We start from the raw sequence: 24,301 nt of genomic DNA, 5'->3' as shown, positions 1-24,301 counted from the left end.
CCATCCATCTTCTATGCTGCTTATCCTCACTAGGGTCGTGTGGGTATGCTGGAGCCTATTATGATTATTATATGATGATCATCTGCCAGACACACGCACACACACATTAACATCACTCCTGTAAAAACAAATCACGTTGCAGTGTTTCCACTGGGATTTGTTTTTAACACAAAATTTGTTATTCTCTCTTTATTTTCTATGTGAGCCCTCCTGTCTCACGCAATGCATCTGCCTGAGTTCAGAAGCAGATAAGGTAATAATGAAGTAGCAGTGGTTGTACGCAGCAGAAAACCCACAGTACAGAACAATTACACATATTGCTCTACCCTGGTGTATGACGTGTGCAGGAACATACTGTACCTGCCGTGTACACACTTACTCGCTGTTGAGTTGACTAACACTTAACTTAAGCTTCCTCGATTGACACACTATAGCAACGTTTGACAGACAAACCATGCATTCAACTACAAGTTAACTTACCTTACACCAGCTGAAAAGTTGTGGATGGTGGTCACAGAGATGGCTCATCATATTGGAAATGTTAGCCCCGTTCATCGAAACTTTTTCCTGCATTTTCTGCAGATAGGTTGATTGCCTTCAATTATTTTCACCTCAGAATCCTTTCCAAGTCCAAAATATGTCCAGACATAAGATCTAGTTCTTCGGAGGAGCGCTTTTTGCGGGGGTGCTGCCATGTTTTTACCAGCCACACACTGCAAACTGCGCATGCGTGTCCTCTTCTGCTACTGCTGCTCGAGGAAATGGATGATGCGAATTTTAATTTGAAACGCTAAAACTAACCGTTGGGAGTTTTATCGCGGTTAGTCATTAATACCGGTAATTGTTACATTCCTATTCTAAACTTATGAAGGGGTTTCAAACAGAGTGGGGAATTAGGACAAAGTAAGAAGCCAAAAACTTACCACTTCCACACAAAATGGGAGAAAAACATGTCATGTCGGACATTCCACGGCTGACTCCATGCAGTCTGAAGGTAATGTAATGTCAAGTCATGTCTCATCAATGTAACATTACTGACGCCTAGTGACCAGAATACCACATAGAACTTTTTTGACTAATCATAGGCAATAGTCAACCACTAAAAATTAAATCATTAATTTTTTAAAAACCGTGCTAGAGTGAGGCAATGCTTGAAGGAGGGACGACTGCATTCTATTTATAAATAAGGAATTCTACTTTGCAGTCGGGTCTGGAACCAATTAAGCACTACAAACAAGGGATTGCTGTACTTAAATAAAATGGAAAGATTACGATCATGATTTGTAAAATATTTTTGTCCTCTGGGGCCCGTCTTTACCTCAATTACATCAGATGTGTAGATATGCATCTACTGTACATCACTGTGGCATCTCAATGCCAGCTACCAACGATAGGATGTATTAATAATACATACTTACAAGGTTATATGCATCATCAATTCCAATTAAGATGAGGTATGTTTTTAAACAACCAATTGAGTGCTGTGGCAATGTGCCATTGAGCACTGTACATACTGTACATAGAGGTAGTCCTCAGGTTACGCACGACTTCCGTTGCTAGACTGTGATATACTCTAAATGAACTCCTAAGTCTTGCTTACAGGAGTGAGAGCCAGGTTTATGAGGCTGAGGCTGAGGCTGTGCGAGTGTACGTTGGTAAACCTCACTCCCTCTGCCTCAAGAGCTGCGCTGAACACGCAGCCGACAGTCCGGGCTTTTAGTCGCGTGGTCAGCGCCCTCACCTCCCATTACAAAGGTCCTGTGTGCGGGCAGGTGCGAAACAGGGCTGGTTACACGTATGTACCAAGGAAACGTCCGTAAGCAGAGGACCACCTGTATAACATTAGCTGTTCTGTGTATGCACTGTCAGTATATCAGCTGAGTACTCAAGTTAGTTGCGATGGATGGATGGATAGATACTAGCTAGTCTTTCTTGGCACATCCAAAATGTAACCCAAACACAGAACTTACTGCAGTTCTTCGGGGCATGTGGCTCTGTCTTGGCCTTTATTTAGACTGACATAGCATGGACTTTGGACCAATTATTGGTGCATTTCTAAGTCAGAAAGCCATGGGACTTAAATCAATTATGCATCAAAGCAAATGGTTTGTACAGACATTCAAACAATGTATCACACTGCTATCTAAAATGATATAAGTATCGGGCCATTGCATGCCAGACAATTATGATGATGCATCGATGCGTATCATTTCATCTCTACTGTATAATGAGCTCCTGCAAATTTGAATGCCAAATGACACCTCATTCAGTTGTTTTGGTGAAATTGACTCATATCTTTCAGAAAGTGAGATTGGAATACAACTAATTAGAGTAGATCTCTACTATTCAGGGGGTTTACGTTCCAAAACTGAATGGTGAAAAATTGCAAATAAAAGCCCTAACTCTAAACCCTATAATATGCGTATCGCAGTTATTAACCGTATAGAAAATTGAGTTTTGCACATTAAGAAACAATTCCATGTAGGGATGCGCCGATCGATCGGCCACCGTATCGGCTGATATTTGTCAAAAATCGTGTGATCAGCATATGCCGATAAATGCCTTTCAATGCGGATCACAACAGCCGACCACCGGAACCAATTAACTGCTATAAACGTGGGACAACTGTACTTCCAAAATATAGTCGTCCCTCGTTTATAGCAGTTAATTGGTTCCAGACCCAACCGTGATAAATACATTTCGCCGAAATAAGATTCAATGTTAATAAATTGAATATTTTCATAGTTAGAGCATAGAAAGAACTGCTTATGACTTTCTAAATTCATTTTTTAACATTATTAGAGCCCTGTAAGCATAAAATAACATGTCTATAGTCACCTTTACACTCCTGTTATTCATTTTTTACATCACATTGTGCAACTCTTATGCTGCAGGAACTCGACCTGGCCGCGAGCTAGCAAGCTAACCAGTTAGCCTCGAATTTATTATTCTAAACTTAAGAAGCCGAAACCTTACCACTTCCACATGGAATGGGAGGAGAACTTTTTTTTCACTCCATCATGTCAGACATGCCACGGCCGAAGTCAGCTGGGATAGGCTCCAGCATGCCCCCGCGACCCTAATGAGGAGAAGCGGCATAGAAAATGGATGGATGGATGTCAGACATGGCATGGCTGACTTCATGACTTCATGCAGTGTTAAGGTAATGTAAAGTAAGGTAATGTCTCATCAATGCTTTGTGTCATTACTGCCGCCTAGTGACCAGAATACTACATATCACTTGTATTTAGGTATGTTTTGAATAAGAATAGACCATAGTCTACCGCGAAACAGCAATCATTTATTAATTAACCAGTTTCTGAACAACCGCAATATAGCGAGGACGTAATAAGTCCACCAACCAGTCCCGGCTTTCACACTTCTTAAAAGTCTATAAGTCTACCAACCTACTCAATGTTTTTTTCTCTTTATGTTTGTATATTTAATATGCTAAATATGATCTTTACAGGAAGGCAGTTAAAGAGAGAGATCAGTTATGCACCGCACAAATATGTTGTGCCCTTGATTTGAGTCTGGGGTTTTAGGCCTTGCTCAAGGGTATGAAAGCAGCCTGCACACTCAGAGGAGTGTCAGATGTGTTTTCTCTGTGTGTTTTGTCTCGTGATATTTTACCACCCCCTGATGATTATATATGTGTTTGATTTATGTGACTCATCTGAACAATATGAACATCCCTCACACGATTACTATGACACACAAAGGACATATTCTCAGTTTGAAATTCATTTCTTGTGTTGTAGCTGTTTTGCCTACAGCGGTGTTCTGAACAAAATTTGCGATGCCTAGCATATTTCCAAGGCACCCGTCTGTCATATTTCCTTTTTCCAAGGCTCCTTTGGTAAATGAAAGTGGATTATGCGAACAGGCAGGAAGCACTGGAGTAGCATTAATATGCAGGTGGGTGTGACTGAAACATGCCCTTTGGATTTTACCACCTACGTTCTTAGAAGTATACTTTTACATTGAATTTTCTTCTGACCTCTACTGTATTAATTAGTAAAATATATGCTCATTAAATGTACACTTTGAATCCAATAATTTGCTCCAACTAGAAAAAGCTACGTGTTTCTCTCCTGTTACCAACATGATCCTTGTTATCTGCCTTCTATTGATGACAACTTGTTATATTTTCATGGATGTGCTCTGCTCCAGGTTAATTATACTGTACACTTTTTTCATTCATTCTGATACCAAACCCCCCAGCTCAAAGCCAGTCAACGCAGAGTTCTGCTTCATCATCAGCTTGTTAGATGTGCTTCCAAAAATCCACCACTTCTTGATTTTAGTCCAAACCCTTTCCAGGAAAGACCGGTAATAAAATCAAGCACGAGGCGAATGCAGGAAGACACACAGTTATCTGTAGCGGCAGAAATAATAAGGCCGCTAATGACCTACATGCAAAATAAAGATCACTTTAATCACTCAGCTGATTAGGCGAACGAGGGAAGCAACAAAGGCCCTTTGGTCCCAAGTAGGTGAATCTTTTCTCTGTGATAGATGTGAAGGCAAACATGAACACTCATGGAGAGCTATTTGAGAAAGATGTTGCTATTTCACATTCAACCACGCCTTAGGTAGAAATACAGTATAATACGTGTTTCACTGTTGGACGATGAGTGAACGTAAGACCCAAGCTGTGATACTGATAGGACTTTAAATTGGAACTGCGTATTTTTCCGCAAGGCTTTGTGCATTCCTCTGTTGTCTTATTTAGATGTAGTACATGCTCATCCTATCAAAAATCCTGCAGGCAGAAATGGCCTCCTTTATTGTGTTACTGTCTGATACACTGGTTTAACAGCCTTATCCTCTTCAGGGTCACGAGTGAGCTGGAGACAATCCGAGCTGATTTTGGGTCAGAGGTGGGGCACTGGACTGGTCACCAGTCAATCACAGGGTGATACAAGTCTCTTTTTCAAGAAATCAGGGGATGGATTGGAGCATCATTATTCATCTTACTGAGACCTTTTGGACGACTGTATACAGTCAAACCCCAGTTTTCATATGATTCGTTTTTCGGCAAAACATCAGCTTGGGTTATCGCTGAGCCCCTCCACTTCCTGGCCTTGGTAGCGAATTTTTAGCGTATCAACAGCAATGCAATTCCAACAGCATATATGTATCTCCAACTCACAAACACGTCTCTAGTCCTCCTCGGAGTGACACTCTGTCATTGTCACTAGACGACAGCATTCAGCGGGCACTCCGAACATCACAACGTCTTTATTATGAGTGTATTTGTGGTCTAAATAAACAAAAAGACAAAGAAAAACGCGAAGTCGATATGCTTGTCCCTCACCAGCACACTGCGGAAGTACAATTTGCTGTATTTACGTACGCTCGGAAATCCCAGTTGCAAATGGTGAATAATCGTGATAAATTCATTTGAAAACTGATTAAGTTCATTACGATTTTGTATCACGTGACAGCCCTAATATACACCGCTCAAAAAAATAAAGGGAACGCAAACTCTTTTTTGTGTCATGTTCTTCCTCTCTTATTTTGGAGCGCTGCACTTCCTGCTGGGGGGAAGCTGCAGACGCTTTACCCCAGTGGTGTTATGCACAGCTGCTCTCGATATTAATTAGTGGAGTTTAAAAGCCCAGCGTCGTCGCAGGTACGCCGCCGGTTCATTACCTTTGTGTACGTCGCCTGTGTTGTCACCCAGACGGTTCCTCGACCTGTTGCTCCTGCCTCGTCTTCCGTGTATGTTTTTCACAGAGCAGTTCTCCTCTGTCGCTTTCTGTTGTTTTTCCGGCACCTGATTTATTAAAGTATTTTTATTTTCCACCACCCACGCCTGTCTCTGCTTACTGGGGTCAAGCACTCGACAGCTCCACAGTTCTTGACACTGCATATATTAGGGATGAGCCGGTAGACTTATTTCGTTACGTACACGGTGCATTTGACAAGACAGAGTTGCATGTGTCACTGCCGTTTTTTGGTTGGTTTTTTTCGTCTGCTTGCTTCTAATTTGGCCGGTCTGAACGCGGTGCTTTTGAAAACTACAGTGAACAGATTATTTCCCCGTTTGCCACCACTGGATGTTTGCATGAATCACCATCTTCATACAGATCATTATAAAAGAATTAAATGATAAAGTCTTACAAATGACATACACACGTACACAGTACACACATAGCTATATGATAAAGAATAAATATAGCAACTTCTGATCAATCCATGTCAATTTCAGGCTTAAAACAATGTACTGATTTAAGCCACACCCATTTCCGGTTAAACCAGGCCCACTTCCGGTTTATGCCTCGCCCACTCCAAGTACAGGTACGGTTACAGATCACTTAGATGGGTGAAAACATCCAGATAGTGGTGTACTCGCTCATCCCTAATATATATCCTCCTCCAACAAGAGTGTTCAATAAATGTCCATTTATGCATTTAATTCATCAGTTACAATTATTTTGAAATTTTTTATGCATGTAAATCTATAATTATCTCTACAAAATGTATTTTTTGGGTGTCCAGAATGGATTAATTGGATTTACATTGTTTCCTATGGGAAAAATTATTTAGCTTGCGGTCTGACCTTCGGGAACAAATTAATAATAATTTTTCTTCCCCTTCTTATTGTCTTGATATAACATTCAGTCAGTGCTGAGCAGCTTTTTGTGGATAAACGAGTTTGGATTTAGTGCATATTCATAATCATGTTGTGGTGTCCCATCTGTTTGTGCTTCCTGTGCCAGTTGCTAGTTAGTTGCCATATATGCTTGTCGCTTGTGATTTATATGAGTTATGTTTTAATGTTTTGCATTGCATTAGTGGTTGATTTCATTATATACTTGTGTGGCAGTTTATGTTACAAAAATCTGATATGTGAGGTGCATCGGGGACACATCATTTACTACCAGAGAGTGTTTTGTTGTTTTTGATGTAAACATATTCGAATGGTTAACGTCTGCTTATTATGAACGTTAACATGTTCCTTAAAACAAATTATTCCAATTCTATTTCATCCCAATGGGCAATTTTGCTTTGAAACGCTAACAAATTGGAGAGCAGCCAGTGTTGTGGAAGGACTGTGCTTGACTTTGGAAGTTCCACTGTACTTACTTATCCTTCTGCTCCTCACCAAATGTGCTTGGCCACTGCAGCGCGAAGGTCAAAAGTGTGAGTCAACTACTGGCCAGAAGACCTGAGGGGCAGAGTCAGGATTCAGCATCAAGTTCCAGGGCGTTTCAGTATTTTATTTATTTATTTTATTTTTTTTTACAGTACTTGCATATTCATCTGCTGACAAATATTTGGATTTTTGTAAAGATGCAGAATATAATTCCAATACAAGCAATATTTCAAGCCGTGCACTGATATTTTATGATGCATAAAAGGGTCCCACTAAGCCAGAGTTACTGTTTTAATCGTGCACAGAAGTAATGTATGGACTTTGCTATCCCAAAGCTGCAAGTTGTAAATCAATATGTGAACCAATGAACAATATTGCAGTGCAGAAAGCTCCCTTGTGTCTGCAGATGATTTGAAGAAAGTGAATCCTAATTATGCTACTGCATGCTATTGTACAGTATCTCTAATTACAGTGGGTACACGCTCATATTTTCATTAAGTCTATTTATGGTATATCATGAAACGTTTCCACCTGCTGCTGCCTCGCCTTTCTCTCTCGCTCTCTCTGAAATACTGAACGAGTCTCAATCTTTCATGAATCATCACTGAGGTTTCCATTGCTCTTTGTTGTTCATCTCCAGCAGTCTCTCAAAGTGCAGTTCTCCTGCTTGCTGTTGGTATGAGGCAAGTCTAATTAGAGTGAATTATTTGGCTGATGGCGTGAGAGACACATTGCTCCAATTATCGATGTACTGTTATCTGACAAATCCCCATGCCTGGGAGCAGACAATGGATGGAGGCGCGATTAATAGCCTATATTCTTTTTCTTGGTGTACAAATACGGGAAGCGGGAGAGGAAGCATGGTCTCCTTTCATGTTACACATTTTCTCGGCAAGGAGTGTGTTCAAAACAAGTAAAATGCTTTCTCTGGAGGATGTCTAACGTGTATATTGTTCGACACCGATCAAACTTCTGTTTCCTGTCTGCTGCCGCACTCGACATACGCAGCATCAATGCTGCTGCGTATGTCTCGCATTTTTCTTCTCGAGGGTGAAGGAAAACACTGAAAAACAAAACCTCTGTAAATTTCAGGTGAATTCCAATACAAAGTAATCAAACCTGCAGAGAGGAAATACAGTAAGCACTGGCAGTTCTTTTCTTTGCACTTAATGTGGCTTAAATACATGTGAATATAAGGGTTATTTATCATAGGATGAGCAAAATAATTGATTACAGTCGTCCCTTATTAATACAGTTAATTGGTTCCAGATCCGCCCATGATAAGTGAATTTCTGCAAAGTAGGATTCAATATTAATAAATTGAATATTTTCATAGTTAGAGCATAGAAAATCTGTTTATGAATTTCTAAATACATGTTTTCTTACCATTATTAGAGCCCCGTAGACATTAAATAACACCCCTATAGTCACCTTTACACTCCATTGTAATGCACAGGCTATGGGATCACTCAAGGGAATAAGAGACGGCCACGGCTTTGAAGCACAGCATGCTAGCGAGCAAACTAGCTAGCCTCCATTTTATGTATTCTAAACCTAATAAAGGGTTTCAAACAAAATGGGGAAGAAGGACAAATTAAGAAGTTGACTGGCAATGTAAGATAATGTCTCATTAATTTTTTGTGTCATTACTGACGCCTAGTGACCACAATACTACATATGACTTGTCTTTCAATATTTTTGACTAATAATTGGCCCGAGTCAAACACCAAACAGTGATAATTTATTAATTAACATGAGAAAAACTGCGATAGAGTAAGGGAGTGATGTTTGAACTGTGATGTCCCGAGGGACAATTGTATTTGATTGTTCTGTTGAGTTGACTTGATTTTTCTGAGCGCATGGACCGGCTTGTGTTTTGTCAAACCCCTGATGGGTGGTGCGCGCTGGCAAATCGGGTAACCTAATACAGTAATCTAATTCTATTGTGATTTACCCATGTATGAAACAAATGTAATGGATGGTACAGTTGTGTGAAACTACGTTGGTAAACCTAACCCCCTGACGCCTTAAAAGACACACTGGAAATCGAGTTGACAGCTCGGGCTTTTAGCTTGATTCGGTGGACCATGTTTCGAGCCCCGGGCGTACGCAGGAGCGGCCCAGAAAGGTTACATGGGTGCCATGACCCGGATGAAAGTGAGGTTTAGCGAGGTGAGTGTAACAGATGACAGCTGGTCAGCTGGTTGTGCGAAAGTAAGTTATTAAGGGGCTCATTTCAGCCTTTCATCCGCACGGAAAGGCCGGCTTGTCGTTGCCATGTAGACAAGCAAACCGCTACTTTCGGGAAACGAGGACATCACCACCCCGTCGCCATCACCTGACCAGATCTGAGTACTTCCACTGGCATGATTGACTCCAGTTGACATTGTCTTGTATTATTTCCTTCCTTTTTCCTCTTTGTCTTGTATAGTTTTGGTGTCACGTGATTCTGTCTGCGTGTCTCTTTACAGCGCCACAGGTACGTGCGCCTTATGTATTACACTGTTCTCACCCTGTGACCTGTTCCCGTCTGGATGTAACGATTTACTAATCTGGCACAGTGTGGATACAATTTTTTTTCAACCTGGCAAAAAACTGAGGAACGTTTCCATGTGGACAGGCCCTAAACGTCACTCCCTGATGCCTTAAGAGTCACGCGACTATCGAGTTGAGAGCGTGGGCTTTTAGCTCAATACGTAGCGCTCTTGACTCTCATTTCATGGGCCGTGGTTCAAGCCCCGGGCGTGTGCAGGGGCGGACCAGACGAATTGCACTAAGAACAGCACAACATCAGATTAAAAGCTCAAAATGAATACTGACTCTCCATCAGTGCGAGCTTGGAGTTTGTTTTCCAGAGAAGCTAATAATAGTGTGGTTTTATTGTGTGGGTGACAGGCAGTGTGTTTTTACGGTAATGGTAACAAGGTCTTCAATGCCATTGCGGAAAGTTCCGGGAACCTTTTTATTTAAACCAACAAAGCCTTCTCTTCGCACACAACAAGCACACAAATGCTTTGATTTGGCTCATTTGCAGTGACGAGTGACAGGATCGCATGAGCCCGACTTTGATGTGATTGTGACTGTAATGGCTGTTGCTTCTCTTTAGCCTTTCTTCCTGGTTCTTTGGACCGCATTGCTAACGGAGAAGTAGTCAATAATCACACAATTCAAAGTTGAAAATACGACCAATGTATTTGGTTACACCACTCAACTCTGTCCATCTTCCTCACTGATGATAAAAGAGCCCAGAATAATGGTACACATAGCATATATGGCAGTTGCTGCACCCCTCTAAGAAGTGAAAGTTAAGCCTGTGTGAGAGAGTGATAGAACAATGCACCTTTTTTGTCTTTGCGTCTTGCCCCAGTTTTTTTTTCATGAGTTATATCTAAGTGTTGCGCAACTCTGATTGTGCTATGTGAATGTGTGTGTAAAGGAAGCTGAATCTAAAGGTTTAATAATAATATTTAACATGACGTCAAATAAAATTGTATGAATTATTTTTCAAATAAAGTGAACACCCTTATTTGTAATATGTATATGCATTTGTATTCATGTTTTCAAAAAATAACAATCAATAACTATTGTTTAATTTTCCCCACAGTTGATTAAGGAAATGAAGCCAAATGCCCACACCAAGGGTGCCCCAAACATCTAAGAGCCATACTAACCAACATTTGCATTTCCAAATAAAGGACATTTTTGGAAAACAAGAGAATATGAGGCAAAATAAGGGAAATTCTTGTCTTTCCACCAGTCAATGAACGTCTCACAATGGTTACATAATGTACTATACAGCTCGTTCCTGCTATTCCCGCTAATAGCGTGTGCTCTAGTTAACATTGGAGTCTCATTATAGTCTTTTTAATGAACAAAGCACCATGTTAATGAGATCAAGAAGTGGCCTGTGATGGCTTTGAACATCATTAGAATAACCTGCCATCAAAGAGTAGGCTGATCTCGGTTGATTACCATAAATGTGGACAAAGCAGTTTTGAAACATCAAACTAAACGTGGCTTGTTTACAGTTTTATTTTATTCCACGGCGGGTAAAGTACTTTCAACAATCCATGTGTGTTATTCCCGTAGCTCCGTGGAAACAATGCCCACATGAGTAATGGCCCCTGTAATGTGAGTGTGTGTGTGTCTGGGAGAATGTCTAATCAGTCTTCATAACTTTTAACATAAAGTTAAATTCTCATTAAATACTAGCAGGCTTGTCAGAGCTATATTTCTTACAAGTGAGCACAGTTAAAAGTTCTTTAAATCTGTTGATATAATACTGCACAGAATAAATAATATTTTCCTTTTTGTTGCTTTTATATCTTCCTATTGTCTGTTTTATTATAAGTATGGCAACAGGAATCCAATTAAACACAAGTAAAATACCAATATTGTCACAGCACCTCAGGTCAACAGTGGCCTGGAACCTATTACATTTGCTCACTACCGCCATTTTTACTACTTTCCTCTCTCAGAGAGCTACATTAGCTATCCAGAATATTAGAAACACCTCTCAGAATGTTGCAGTCCACTTCTACAAGAGCACAAGCACAATAATACACATGTACTTAATAGGTATCAGTACGTTCGCACTGAAAAGTACAGCAAAATGCTAACTTGAGTGGTTGCAATTCAGAATTAAAAAGGAGAGAAGAAGACAAGGCGGATATATACTGCCATTTCTGGTAAGTGTGTGTTAGATATTATTATTACACCTTTAGATTCAGTCTATTAGCTGAGAGCATGTTCAGTCGAATAGCTTCTCATAGAAGGCCTTCTTGACACACACACTCACATAGCACAATCAGAGTTGCACAACATTTAGATGACTCATAGAAAAATACTGGGACAAGAGACAAACACACAACAGGTACTTTGTTCTCTCTCGCTCTCACTCTCTCGCACAAGCTTAACTTTCATTTTCTAGAGGGGTGGGAAACTGCTCTATATGTTCTGCACACCGATTATTATGGGCTCTTTGTCCATCGTCTTGATAATGTAAGTGCTGTAACTCAATTTTTTAATACTGTGTGATCATTGACGACTTCAACAGCAACATGGTCCAAAGAACCAGAGAGAAAGGCTAAAGAGAAGTAATCGCATTTACATTTACATCAATCTGGGACAGCACGGCACTGTCGAGCGTCACGGCCCCAGTAACTCCTGTAAGTATACATTGCACATTAGGGTGACCACATTTTGATCACCGAAAACCAGGACACTCGGCCTGGTAAGGAGATACCCAAATGATACACAAAGTTTAGTCAAAGATGCCTGTAATTTCAATACATCTAAAGCAGTGGTTCCCAAACTTTTCACAGTTGCGTACCCCTTCAGACATTTCACTTGAAGCCATGTACCCACTACTCCTCCTGCACACTAAAAAAACAGAAACCATAAACCAAAAATACACACACGCAGCGATAAAGCCTCATTTTCAAGGGAATTCCCACTCTTGTCATCCTGACACGGACATATACATGGACAGGTTTTTACGGTGCGGGGATTGTAACATCAATATAAATTAAACTTTCAAGATTAAACACTGTTAATACACAACGTAATCATCAAAATTACTTACTTATTCATACAACTCACACAGCGCAGTGAAGAACTTCATGCCGTGTCTCCTTCCTGCTTTCTGCTATGACTGTGCGCTCTGTGCCATGAGGTGTTCAGGTGCGCTGGTAATTGTGAGAGTTAGACGGTAATTGTTTTTCATTTTTGCGTACCCCACTTTGGGCACATAGCATCTAAAGTTTTCCTCCTAGAAAATTGTTATATTACCAAATACTATCTATAACAAGACACAAAATCAGCAACATGTTTTATTATACCTAAAATGATACCTCTTTGCTAAGTTTTGATGGTGCAAAAATAACTTTAAAATCTCTGGAAATAAATCAAAGAAATAATGTATTTTCTGTATGAAAAAATAGCTCTCAAACCTTTCAATGTAATGATGTAAATAATATATATATATATATATATATATATATATATATATATATATATATATACACAGTATATATATATATATATATTTAGCTTTCTTCTTCATTCTCGTTTTCCTAGCTCTCTTCTTCATCCTTTTCATTTGCTGCAGAGCTGATCTTTCCCTGCAGTTTGTGTTGCTTAACAAATAAGCAGAAAAGTATTTGCAAAAAGTGTCCATGAAGTCGGATTGCACGAATATTCAATCTTTTTAATTAATTGCCCAATGAAAAAAAAAATTAAATCCAAGATATTTTCAACATTTTCTAAAAACTAAATAAAAAAACAAGACGGTCTGGACAGGACGTGAAAATGTAAAAAAAAAAAAACCAAAAATAATATCCACACCGAAATGTTAAAAGTTTTTGCATTTGCTCATGTGACCGCTCAAAATTGACAGTTTAAAAACTAAGCTTTGTTATCTTTGCAAAGGCAGCGATGACTGTGATTGACAGCATATTGGATCCTATTTGATGGTACAGGTGTACCTTTACATGAAGATGCCATGTGTTTAAAGCCAAGCCCAGTTTCCCTTGTACCTTTCTACCAGTCCTCAGATGTATGGTGGTGGTCAAAATGATTTTGAAGCTGAAATGTTGTGTTGACCTTTGCTTAGAGCGACCTGCACACCAAATGAGCACACACAGTACAATGGTAATGACCAGCAGCCACTATAAATATTGATATGCACAGAATCTGTTGCAATGCTCTGTTTACAGGATGCTCCGTACTGGAGTTCTCAATGCCAGCTCAATTTAACATGAATACACGATTACAGATGCATAACATTGCCGATCCGTACTCTTGTGTTGCTTCTTCTCTGACATTTTTTTCAAGGAAAGTAAAGCTTGGCGCACACATCGATTAAAAGGGACTGTATGCAGCTTGCTCACATTTTTTTTCAACTAAAAAATATACGAACACCACCAGCGGCTAGCATGTCTTACCAGATTGAGCAAATAAATGTCAAATAAATGGTGTTTGGCCCAAAGAAGATGATTGGTCACTGTCTGGTATTCATGTAATTTCCATAGAGCATCCACAAACACAAAAGCAGTCTTAGAGAGGTGAGCAACAATTTACATTAATTTTGTTGTTATGATATACATTCAGTGACAGTGCACGTTAGTAGCTAAACTTAGCCAAATTACTAATATTTACTGACAACAACTAGTGCATGTGGGTGTGTTACGTCCGGCGTAGCTTGCGTTCTCAAAGCAGGAAGAGGGCGGGATATAATGCTTGCATCTGGGCCATCTGGGCAGCTGTGGAATGGATGGTCACGGGAGGCGGAAGCAGGACCTCACTTGCCTAAAAAAAATAATTTCTTCCTTTCCCACTTGTCATTGTGAGGGGTTGACACAGCGAGGCAATCGCATTAATGGTTTTGGGTTATACCCTAGTCACACTAGAGGTGGAATGAGCCAGAATGCCATTAGAATTAAAATTCCTGGTTTATTCCTGGGTATTCAAAGCGCATTTAAAAAATTCTGACTGCATTCGGAGTACATTCCAATATTAGGGCCCATTCTTGTGGCCGGCCCGAATGTTTTGAGCATGCTAAAAACTTTCAAGGTGGATTCGAAGTGGAAAAAGCATGCTGAAAGGTCACTCATCATTGACGCATAGCCAATTCACATCACGCCATGCCGCCAAGGAAAAAAGGAGCCAAGCTAAACTCTGCCGCCGATACATCACATCATGCCGCCAAGAAAAAAAAAGGAGCCAAGATTAACTCCGCCGCCGATACATCACATCATGCCGCCAAGGAAAAAAGGAGCCAAGATTAACTCCGCCGCCGATACATCACATCATGCCGCCAAGGAAAAAAGGAGCCAAGCTTAACTCCGCCGCCGATACATCACGTCATGTCGTCAAGGAAAAAAGGAGCAAAGTTCCACCGCCGGTGCATCACTTCATGCCGCCATGGAAAAAAGGAGCAGCGCCAAGCTGTACTTAACCACCGGCTCCCAGCCTGAACAGCATAGAGTTGCTGCAACCCAAGAAGCCCCCATCTGGCTCTTAGACATTTCTTAGCACTATAAAATTCATTTTAAATTAGTTTTCACTGGCATTTTGAAGTAACACATTACAGAAATCACTGTGCTAAAATATTTTATTTATTATTTACATTTTTTTTATGAGATTTTCCGGGTCAGACACCAAAACTCCATTATTACTGGGTAATACTGTAGCCTACCCGGGTCATTGAAATGCCAAGAAGTAAACTTCCTTCCTTTAATCAAATAGACAGTTAGCTAGTTCTTCAGCGCCAACCCTTTTAATGAAGAAGATGGTGAAAAGAGAGAAAGATACGGAGTACGGTGCAAAACCATGCAGCACCAGAAGTCACATTAATGGTAAGAAGTATTTAATGTATTATTGGATAGCTTCAGGATATATATATACAATGTTAATAAAAACAATACATTCAGAGAATTATTATATGTAAAATTGTTGGTCTTGCTTAAAATTACACGCATTGAGTTGTATTCAATGTTAACAAAAAATGATATGGCTTTCACGGAAATACATTTGAAAATATGTGGCTTTCATGGTTCTCTTAGCCAAAAGGGTTCCCGACCCCCGCTATAACCTGACAAAGTCCGATAGATAGCTGCATCAAAAAAGATAATTAGACATGCATGGTCGCAGATTGTATCCCGGCAGGCATCCACCAATTATTTATGACACTATACATATGTAGAACATATGTACCATAATAGCTGCTCAACAAAACCGATTTACTCCTTACATACAGTACACTCTGACTAGCCACCTGCAAAATGTAATTTTACAAAGAGAACAATGAATCAATCTTTTATTGATTCTGACCCCTTTGATACCTTTTTCGCTGGTTTTATTTTGGTAGTGTTTTCGTTTTACTAGACTCCCTGGTTTCCAGTGGTGGGCGGAGTGACGAGCAGCAGCTGCTGCCACTTTCCATTTACTTTTTAAATTACCATATTTGCACTGTGATTTCACCCTCTGTATTATCAATAATTCCAAACATCCCATAATGGATGATCATTTGACCCCTTCAATACATTGCACTGCGCCTGATGTTGTGCGTTGTCTCACGTGCCTCATTAAAGACAATCGATGCATGACATAGAACGAGTGAAGCGCAACATAATACAGAAACATGAAATGTAAACGATGGACAATGAGCGTGTCGTGGTGGAGGAAAGGAGTATTAACAGATTAATTTTCAAAATATGTATGATACAGGACCTTGATACATGATGATTAAGAAGATGGTTAAATATGACTGATATTCTGGGCTGTTCAATGCAGCGGCTCGTCCTGCACGCCACACAGGTGGGGGCGCTGTTGTGCCAGTGGCAGCATTTTCCCACTAGTGTTGTGAGTTTATTTAAAGGTAAAACTGCATTATAAGATACTGTATTGTTAGATATTATTATTGTATTATCTCAGGGAAGTTTCAGTCAAATAGCTAACACATTTCGAGCCAGTCTCTCTCACACAAACTTGACTTTCCCTTTCCAAGCACACAAGCTTAAGTTTCACTTTCTAGAGGGGTGCGGCAACTGCTATATATATTCTATATACTCTGTCAACTTTCATTGTGGGCTCTTTGTCCATCTCCCTTGTCACCGTAGAGCCGTAAGCAGATATATTACACTTATTTTAGTACAATTTGCAAACTTTTTAAATAGTGTGATCATTGGCTGCTTCCAAAAACTGTGAGGAAAGGAAGTAATAGCCTTTCCAATGTACTATACATGGACAGTGGTCATGTTTTACTGTAGCAAATGGCCCTGAGCAATGTCAGATCGGGTGTCTCCAATAAGTTTCCTCAAAATAGTTTCTGGTATTTGTCATTTCCTCTCTGGCAAAACTGCCCGGCATTTACCCGTGTGGTATTTAGCATCTTGGCAGTAGTAGGAGGGTGTCGGAATATTGTCTTGGTTTTTATGTTCCAACCTTGTCTCACTGGCTACTTTGTGACAACGAGTAAAAAGTCCCAAAGCATCTTCTTTTCGCCATTGACTGTTTTCTGCTCCTATGTTTTCATGTGCCGTGTTTTTCCTTGAACTATTGATAAAGACTTGGATTTTATTTAATGCTTTCGCCTCAGCTTCTGCTTCCGGGGTTCCAAACATCTACAAAAACCTTACACACCAAAAAAAAAAAAGAAAATCCCCTCCGGTAATGCTAATGACAATGGTGACGGTATATGCGCTTGAGCAATAGCAATCTCCGAGGACAATGGTGCGGCACATTGGCAACACCGGCCAGAGAATTTCCCTTATTTTCCGGAAAATGTCTTTTATTGCCAAATGCAAATGTTGACAGGTACGAGCACACTTGAGGTAAACAATAGATACTCCCAACAATTGAGGTCCCCTTCCATCCTGTTCATCAAGTCCCTGTTTTTACTTAAGAGGTGCTTCTCTTCTGACCGCTCCATGTACTGCAACAGGTAATTATGTGCTCACTTCCTTTTTACACTGCAATAATAGCTGCAATTAATTCATGTCGTGTCAGGTCATTGGTACCGTGCCGATGGATTTGGGAGTTGAATTTCATTTATTTATTTGACAAGAACATTGTACAATATGAAAACATGAAGCATTGGAGAACTTTCCCAGGAGTGGCCGGCCCACCAAAATTACCCCGAGAGCGCAGTGATGACTCATCCAAGAGGTCACAAAAGACCCCACAACAACATCCAAAGAACTGCAGGCCTTGCTTGCCTCAGTTAAGGTCAGTGTTCATAACTCCACCATAAGACAGTGAGCAAAAACGGCCTGCATGGCAGAGTTCCAAGACGAAAACCACCGTTGAACAAAAAGAAAATTAAGGCTTGTCTCAATTTTACCAGAAAACATGTTGATGACCCCCCAAGACCTTTGGGAAAATACTCTGTGGTCTGACGAGACAAAAGTTGAACTTTTTGGAAAGTGTGTGTCCCATTACGGTCTGGCGTAAAAGTAACGCCGCATTTCAGAAAAAAAACATCATACCAACCAGGGATGAGCCGGATACTTACTATGAACGAGTATCCGTAACGGATAACGCATTTTTGCCGAATACGAGCATGAAACAAGCACATCTCGTCATTATCCGTAATTGTGATGAAAGAAAATCCTCGTTATGTATTCACTCTTCACGCTCCGTGACTGGCCAGTCACACGCAGCAACCGCCCCTCCCGAGACAGACTGTGCAGGCTGGAGCCACAGAGGAGTTGATCGGTGGCTCATTCACGTACACGGTGCACTTGGCAAGCTGAAAACAACGGCTCGTGTGGCCCGCTGCCTCCACTTTGTGAGGTTTTCCTCAGCTCGCCTCTATTTCGGTTTGTATCTAAAGATACTTGGTAAGCTTGTTTCGTAAAGTACGCTTTGCATTTGACAAGACAGCGCTGTGCAGGCTTGTGTTGCATCAGTCAGTTATGCAACTAAACTGGGGTAGCATGACCGCTTTTTTCCTTGAAATGTATTTTTGTCTTATTCCATGAAGTCATCGTAAACCGCTACCTACTATTTAAGAATTTTGTTAATTTTTCAATTTTTTTCATCCGCTTGCTTATAATTTGGCTGGTGATTTAAAGTCAGTTGGAGAACTTTTCTTTTGATTATTTCCCCTTTTAACATCAGTGGATGTTTGCATGAATCACCAACTTCACGCAGATCATAAAAAAATAGTTAAATAATAAAGTCTTACAAATCACTTACGCACATACACAGTACACATAAATGATAAACAATAACTATAGCAACTTCTGACCAATCCATGTTAATTCCAGACTTTTCATTTTAAATAATTTAAACCCCACCCATTTCTGGTTAAACCACGCCCAATTCCTGTTTATGAGCCACCTACTCTGAGCACAGATACAGATACGGATAGTGGAGTTGCTCATCCCTAATACCAACAGTAAAATATGGTGGCGGTAGTGTGATGGTCTGGGGCTGTTTTGCGGCTTCAGCACCTGGAAGACTTCCTGTTGTAAATGGAACCATGAATTCTGCTGTCTACCAAAAAATCCTGAAGGAGAATGTCCGGCCATCTGTACGTGACCTCAAGCTGAAACCAACTTGGGTTCTGCAGCAGGACAATGATCCAAAACACACCAGCAAGTCCACCTCTGAATGGCTGAAGAAAAACAAAATGAAGACTTTGGAGTGGCCTAGTCAAAGTCCTGACCTGAATCCTATTGAGATGCTGTGGCATGACCTTAAAAAGTCTCTTCATGCTAGAAAACCCTCCAATGTGGCTGAATGACAACAATTCTGCAAAAATGAATGGGCCAAAATTCCTCTACAGCGCTGTAAGAGACTCATTACAAGTCATCGCAAACCCTTGATTGCAGTTGTTGAATTTTAACAGCCACATTAAATCAATAACATCATCAGCTTTTTACCACCTAAAAAACATTGCCAAAATCAAGGGAATTGTGTCTAAGCCAGATTTAGAGAGGCTAGTTCATGCCTTTGTCTCCAGCAGGCTGGACTACTGTAACGGCCTTCTCACCGGGCTCTCTAAAGGAACAGTAAAACAGCTGCAGTACATCCACAATGCTGCTGCTCAAGTCCTAACTAGAACCAGGAAATACGACCAAATTAGTCCAATACTTAGGTCTCCGCACTGGCTTCCTGTTGCTCAGAGTATAGACCTTAAAACAGCTCTGCTTGTGTACAAGTCTATTCACGGTCTTGCGCCAAAGTACATCTCTGACATGTTAGAGCCACATAAACCATCTCAATCTCCGAGAAGCTCGGAGAGTGGTCGCCTGCTTGTGCCCAGAGTCAGGACTTAAACACGGTGAGGCTGCGTTTTAGTTTTATCCTGCCAAAATCTGGAACAATCTTCCAGAAGATGTGCGACAATCCTCAACTTTGGTAATGTTGAAATCCAGGCTGAAAACACTTCTTTTCAGCGGTGCATATGACAACTGAAAGTATTTTATCTGCACTCTTGATTTTTAAACTTTTTTGTTTTATGGAATGATTTATGGAATTTTACGTCATGATTTTAAAATTGTATTTGATAATTGTATGTTTTTATGGAATTATTTTATGAAGTGGTTTTTCCCCTCTTTTCTGTAAAGCACTTTGAATTACCTTGTGCATGAATTGTGCTGTATAAATAAATTTGCCTTGCCTTGCCTTGTTGCTGCTAAGGGTGGCCCGACTAGGTGTTAGGGTTAGGGGGCAATCACTTTTTCACACAAGGCCATGTAGGTTTGGAAGTTTTTTTTCTCCCTTAATGATAATAAAAAAAAAATCATTTAAAAACTGCATTTTGTGTTCAGTTGTATTGTCATTGACTAATATTTAAATTAGTTTGATGATCTGAAACATTTAAATATGTAAAAAAAATAAGAAATCAGGAACGGAGCAAACACTTTTTCACACCCCTGTAGAGATGCTAAGAAGTTATATATATATATATATATATATTTCAAGAAAAAACTGCATCTCAGCTTGGAAAAAGCAGTGAAAAAGCCTATTATTAGTATGAACTTCGCTCTTTGCCCCCCCCCCTTTTACTTAAATAAATTTTCTTTTTGTAATATTATGGCTTTAAATTATTTTATTCTTAAAATTACTGCTGATTTTTCCATTTTCTGTCTTTTTTTTCTTCATTTTCTTGTTAAATTCTGTTTTCAGATTGTGCCGCGGACCAATAAAAAAACCAGCCGTGGGCACTTTGAAATGACATGAAATTAAAAGTCAAACTACATTTGAAACTATTACAGTTACCGTATGTGGATATTCCACCAAAAGTCTAAAATGGGGCATTACCTGAATGCACTTTGCTCGTATGTGAGACCAAGATAAGCTCATGCCTCTTTCACTGTCTGGAAACAGTGGACCTTATAGGTCCTTAGTGCACATTTGTTTCTGTTTGAAATAAAATGGTAAAAAGCACAACACTCGGGGTGGTTTACTAACTTTAAAGCAAGCCAGCAGGAGTGAAGCCCATCAGCATTTTCATATGAATTAATAACTTAAGCATCACCAGCCAGATTCTTTATTTTCTTTTTGTTCCTTTGCTATATGGAGAGATGGGACTTAAGGGATCTAATTTGCTTTCAATGGAGAAAAGCAGTGTCATAAAAAAACAGGAAATTAGATAGATGATGCATTCTTTCCCCTTGTAAAAAAAAAAAATCCATATTTTGTATTCATGAAAGCCCATGAGGGACCTGTGGAGGTACCTCCCTTCCAATATTCAAGGGGATTAGCTCTGGTATGATAGAGGACACACTTGCTTTCCCACATTCTTGCTATAATTAACAGGCAAAGAAAGCCCTCTAATATCCATTCTATTCTTCCAGAGACTACTCCATCCAATAGAATTAAGTGCAAAGTGATTTAGTATTTCAAACTTCTCTCATCAGTCAAGCACCAAGTGTGTGTTTGAGATTTAGATGCTTAGCAGATCTTCAAAAGACACCCTTATCACCAACTAAAAGAGAAAGAACTGTAAACCTAAATCTGTTAGTTCGCCAGGTTGTTTCAACTCAGTCAGACCGATTAAAATATAACTTTTAGCCTCGAGCTAGCTTGCCAACAAAGTCAATCAATCTTGATAACTTGTGTTTTTCACCACAAAACCCCAGAAAAGCTGAATAACAATGATCAATGCATATTTAAACACGTGCATGTTCCACATCATAAAAGGTGAAATATGATGCTAGTCTTGTCGTTGTATTAGACATTAATCATTGCAAAATGTATTCTGTCAATACAGAAACAACGGGGAGCAAAGGAAAGTGATGAAGTCTTTCAGTAATATTAATGTCATATCCCCAACAAGTCCTCCGGTGTACACCAGTATAGAATTTCATCAAAAAAGGGCCACATATACCGTTCTCCATTGGGGGCAGGTTGTGGCTGCAGGCAGGCTAGTCCAGCATGGTTTTTCTTTTTGAAACATGCCTTTCATATTTGGCCCAGAGCACACAGCATGTTTTCTTTTAAAAAATACACCTGACACAGGGATTGATCTGACCACCATCTTTTCACGGATGGTCTATCTAAGACAGTTCTAAGCCCAGAGAAGTGGTTGACATGGTTTGCCCAAGTAATCCCGAGTCCTTCTGATTATATCAGCTCTAGCAGGAAGAAAGCTCTTGATGCAGCGCAGTCTGAGCGTGTCTTTTCTGCACTGGAAGCAACATTTCTTTGACATTTTGTGTTACATGAATAGTTAAATATAGTAAGTTGGAAAAATGTCAGGAATCTTCTGTAATAATTGCCCAATCAATGCACGGTCATAGTGTGCATTGCCAGAGATATTGCCAAATATTTTTGCCCACTAACCTGCGGACAAGTATACTCCTGATCAAAACCAGGAGACCAGCTGAAAAATTGCAAGAATTTACATTCTGTAGTGTTGGATCTTAAAGGAGGTTCCAAGTAGAGCTTCAAAATGCAAAAAGAAGAAATGGGAATGAGGCAAGAAATTGTAGGGAGGAAGCAATTTATTGCAAAAAGTGAAACAGGCTGTTCATCAGTTGATCAAAAATTTAAGACCACCCACTTTGAAAGCCAATGTCTTGGCAAAAATGTGGAATCGGTGTCATTTTCGGTAAGGTATTCACACAGTCATGATCTCTTGATGGCGAAGGCAAAACAGCTTTCTCTCTTTGAACGTGCTCGGATTGTTGAGCTGCATAAGCAAGGCCTCTCGCAGCGCTCCATTGCTGCTGAGGTTGGATGCCAGTAAGACAGTCATTTTAAACTTCTTCAAAGGTCTTGAGGTTTATGGAGCAAAAAAGTACACCGAAAACAACTTGGGGATCCCATTGGCTGTCCGTCAAGACACGCGGCGATCCTCGGCCCAAATGAAGGTCATTACTGGTGCCGAGTGCAATCCAATAACCATCAGACGGCATATGGGAAAGAAGGGTTTTAAGACGAAAAAATGTTTTCAAAGGCGTCTTCTCCTTCTACGCCACAAAATTGACCATTTGGAAGTTGCACGAGAGCACCAGACATGAGACATTGAAAGGTGGAAAAAATTTTATTCTCTGATGAAAGTAATCGGTCCTGATGGCTTCCAAAGTTACCGGCACGACAAGGAGATCCCACCTGAGATGTTTTCCACACGGTACAGTGGAGGGGGCGCCATCATGATCTTTTTACTTAAAATGGAACAATGGAGCTTCAGGTTGTGTAGGGGCGTCAAACGGCAGCTGTCTATGAGCAGATGTTGCAGGGGGCGTCCCTCATGACTGAAGGCCCTCGTCTGTGTGGTTTAGTTTAGTGTCGTTTATTATTTATTGAACAGGGACAATGTGCAAACATTTTAATCGTTACAAAAAGGAGAGAGGGTTTACACCAGATTTAGCTAAAGCTACTTTCCATCTGCAGTCCCTGGGCAGGTAGGTTAAAACAATACAATACTGTACAGTCAATATCGATCAAATCAATAAAATACACTCAACATCCATACAGTATATCCAACCATATACGTATCTCCAGCCATTCACACAACATTTCAGTCAATTTGAAATGATTACATGACCATAAAGACCTTAAAATGATCATATAACCATCATTAACGTTGACGCTGCTGGTTTCCCAGTGATACTTTCCTCGTGTTTCCAGAAAAATCTTTCAGGTCAGAACATAGTTTCAGACTGTCCGGAAGGTTATTTCATTCTTTGACGGCTCTAAAAGAAAAGGCTGTCTGAGCAAAGGGTGAGCTTCTTTGAGGTAGTCTACAGTCATTACGAGCTGTACACGTAGACGCCGTGGTTGTCTTCTCAGAGCACAACTGTATAAATCTCCTCAGCGGTGGTGGGGCGGCGTTATTCAAAATCTTAAAAATTAATCGCACATCGGTAATGACTGGCTTTTCCAACAGGACAACACTGCAGTTCACAATGCCCGCCTGACAGAGGACTTCTTCAGGAGGAATAACATCACTCTTTTGGACCATCCTGTATGATCTAAATCCAACTGAGAACATTTGGGGATGGCTGGCTAGGGAAGTTTACAAAAATGGACACCAGTTCCAGACCGTGGAAGCCCTCCGTGGAGCCATCTTCACCACCTGGTGCAACATTCCCACTAGCCTCCTGGAAACACTGGCATCAAGCGTGCCCAAACCAATTATTGAGGTGACTAACAAGAATGCGCAGCTACTCATTAACGAGTCCTTTTATGAACATTTTATTTTTATTTTAGGGGGGTTTCAGGGTTTTTTGAGCTATG

The 24,301-nt window shown here is 40.3% G+C and overlaps 1 protein-coding gene across 4 annotated transcripts in view; it reads right to left on the bottom strand.

Annotated features, from left to right (window-relative positions):
* rgs18 (regulator of G protein signaling 18) overlaps positions 1–12,776 on the bottom strand; it is a 50,604-nt gene extending 37,828 nt beyond the window's left edge. For all 4 annotated transcript variants that reach the window (XR_008569487.1, XM_054766932.1, XM_054766931.1 and 1 more), the window contains exons 1-2: positions 12,690–12,776; positions 7,096–7,177 (exon numbers count right to left, since the gene is read on the bottom strand). The gene's annotated coding sequence lies outside the window, so the exon portion shown is untranslated. The remainder of the gene's footprint in view (positions 1–7,095; positions 7,178–12,689) is intronic.
* Between the last annotated feature and the right edge of the window lie 11,525 nt (positions 12,777–24,301).

This window comes from Dunckerocampus dactyliophorus, chromosome 2 (genome assembly GCF_027744805.1).
Source record: "Dunckerocampus dactyliophorus isolate RoL2022-P2 chromosome 2, RoL_Ddac_1.1, whole genome shotgun sequence".
Taxonomy (NCBI): domain Eukaryota; kingdom Metazoa; phylum Chordata; class Actinopteri; order Syngnathiformes; family Syngnathidae; genus Dunckerocampus; species Dunckerocampus dactyliophorus.
The sequence above is the reverse complement of the archived record's forward strand: the minus strand, read 5'-3'. Positions and strand labels throughout refer to the sequence as shown.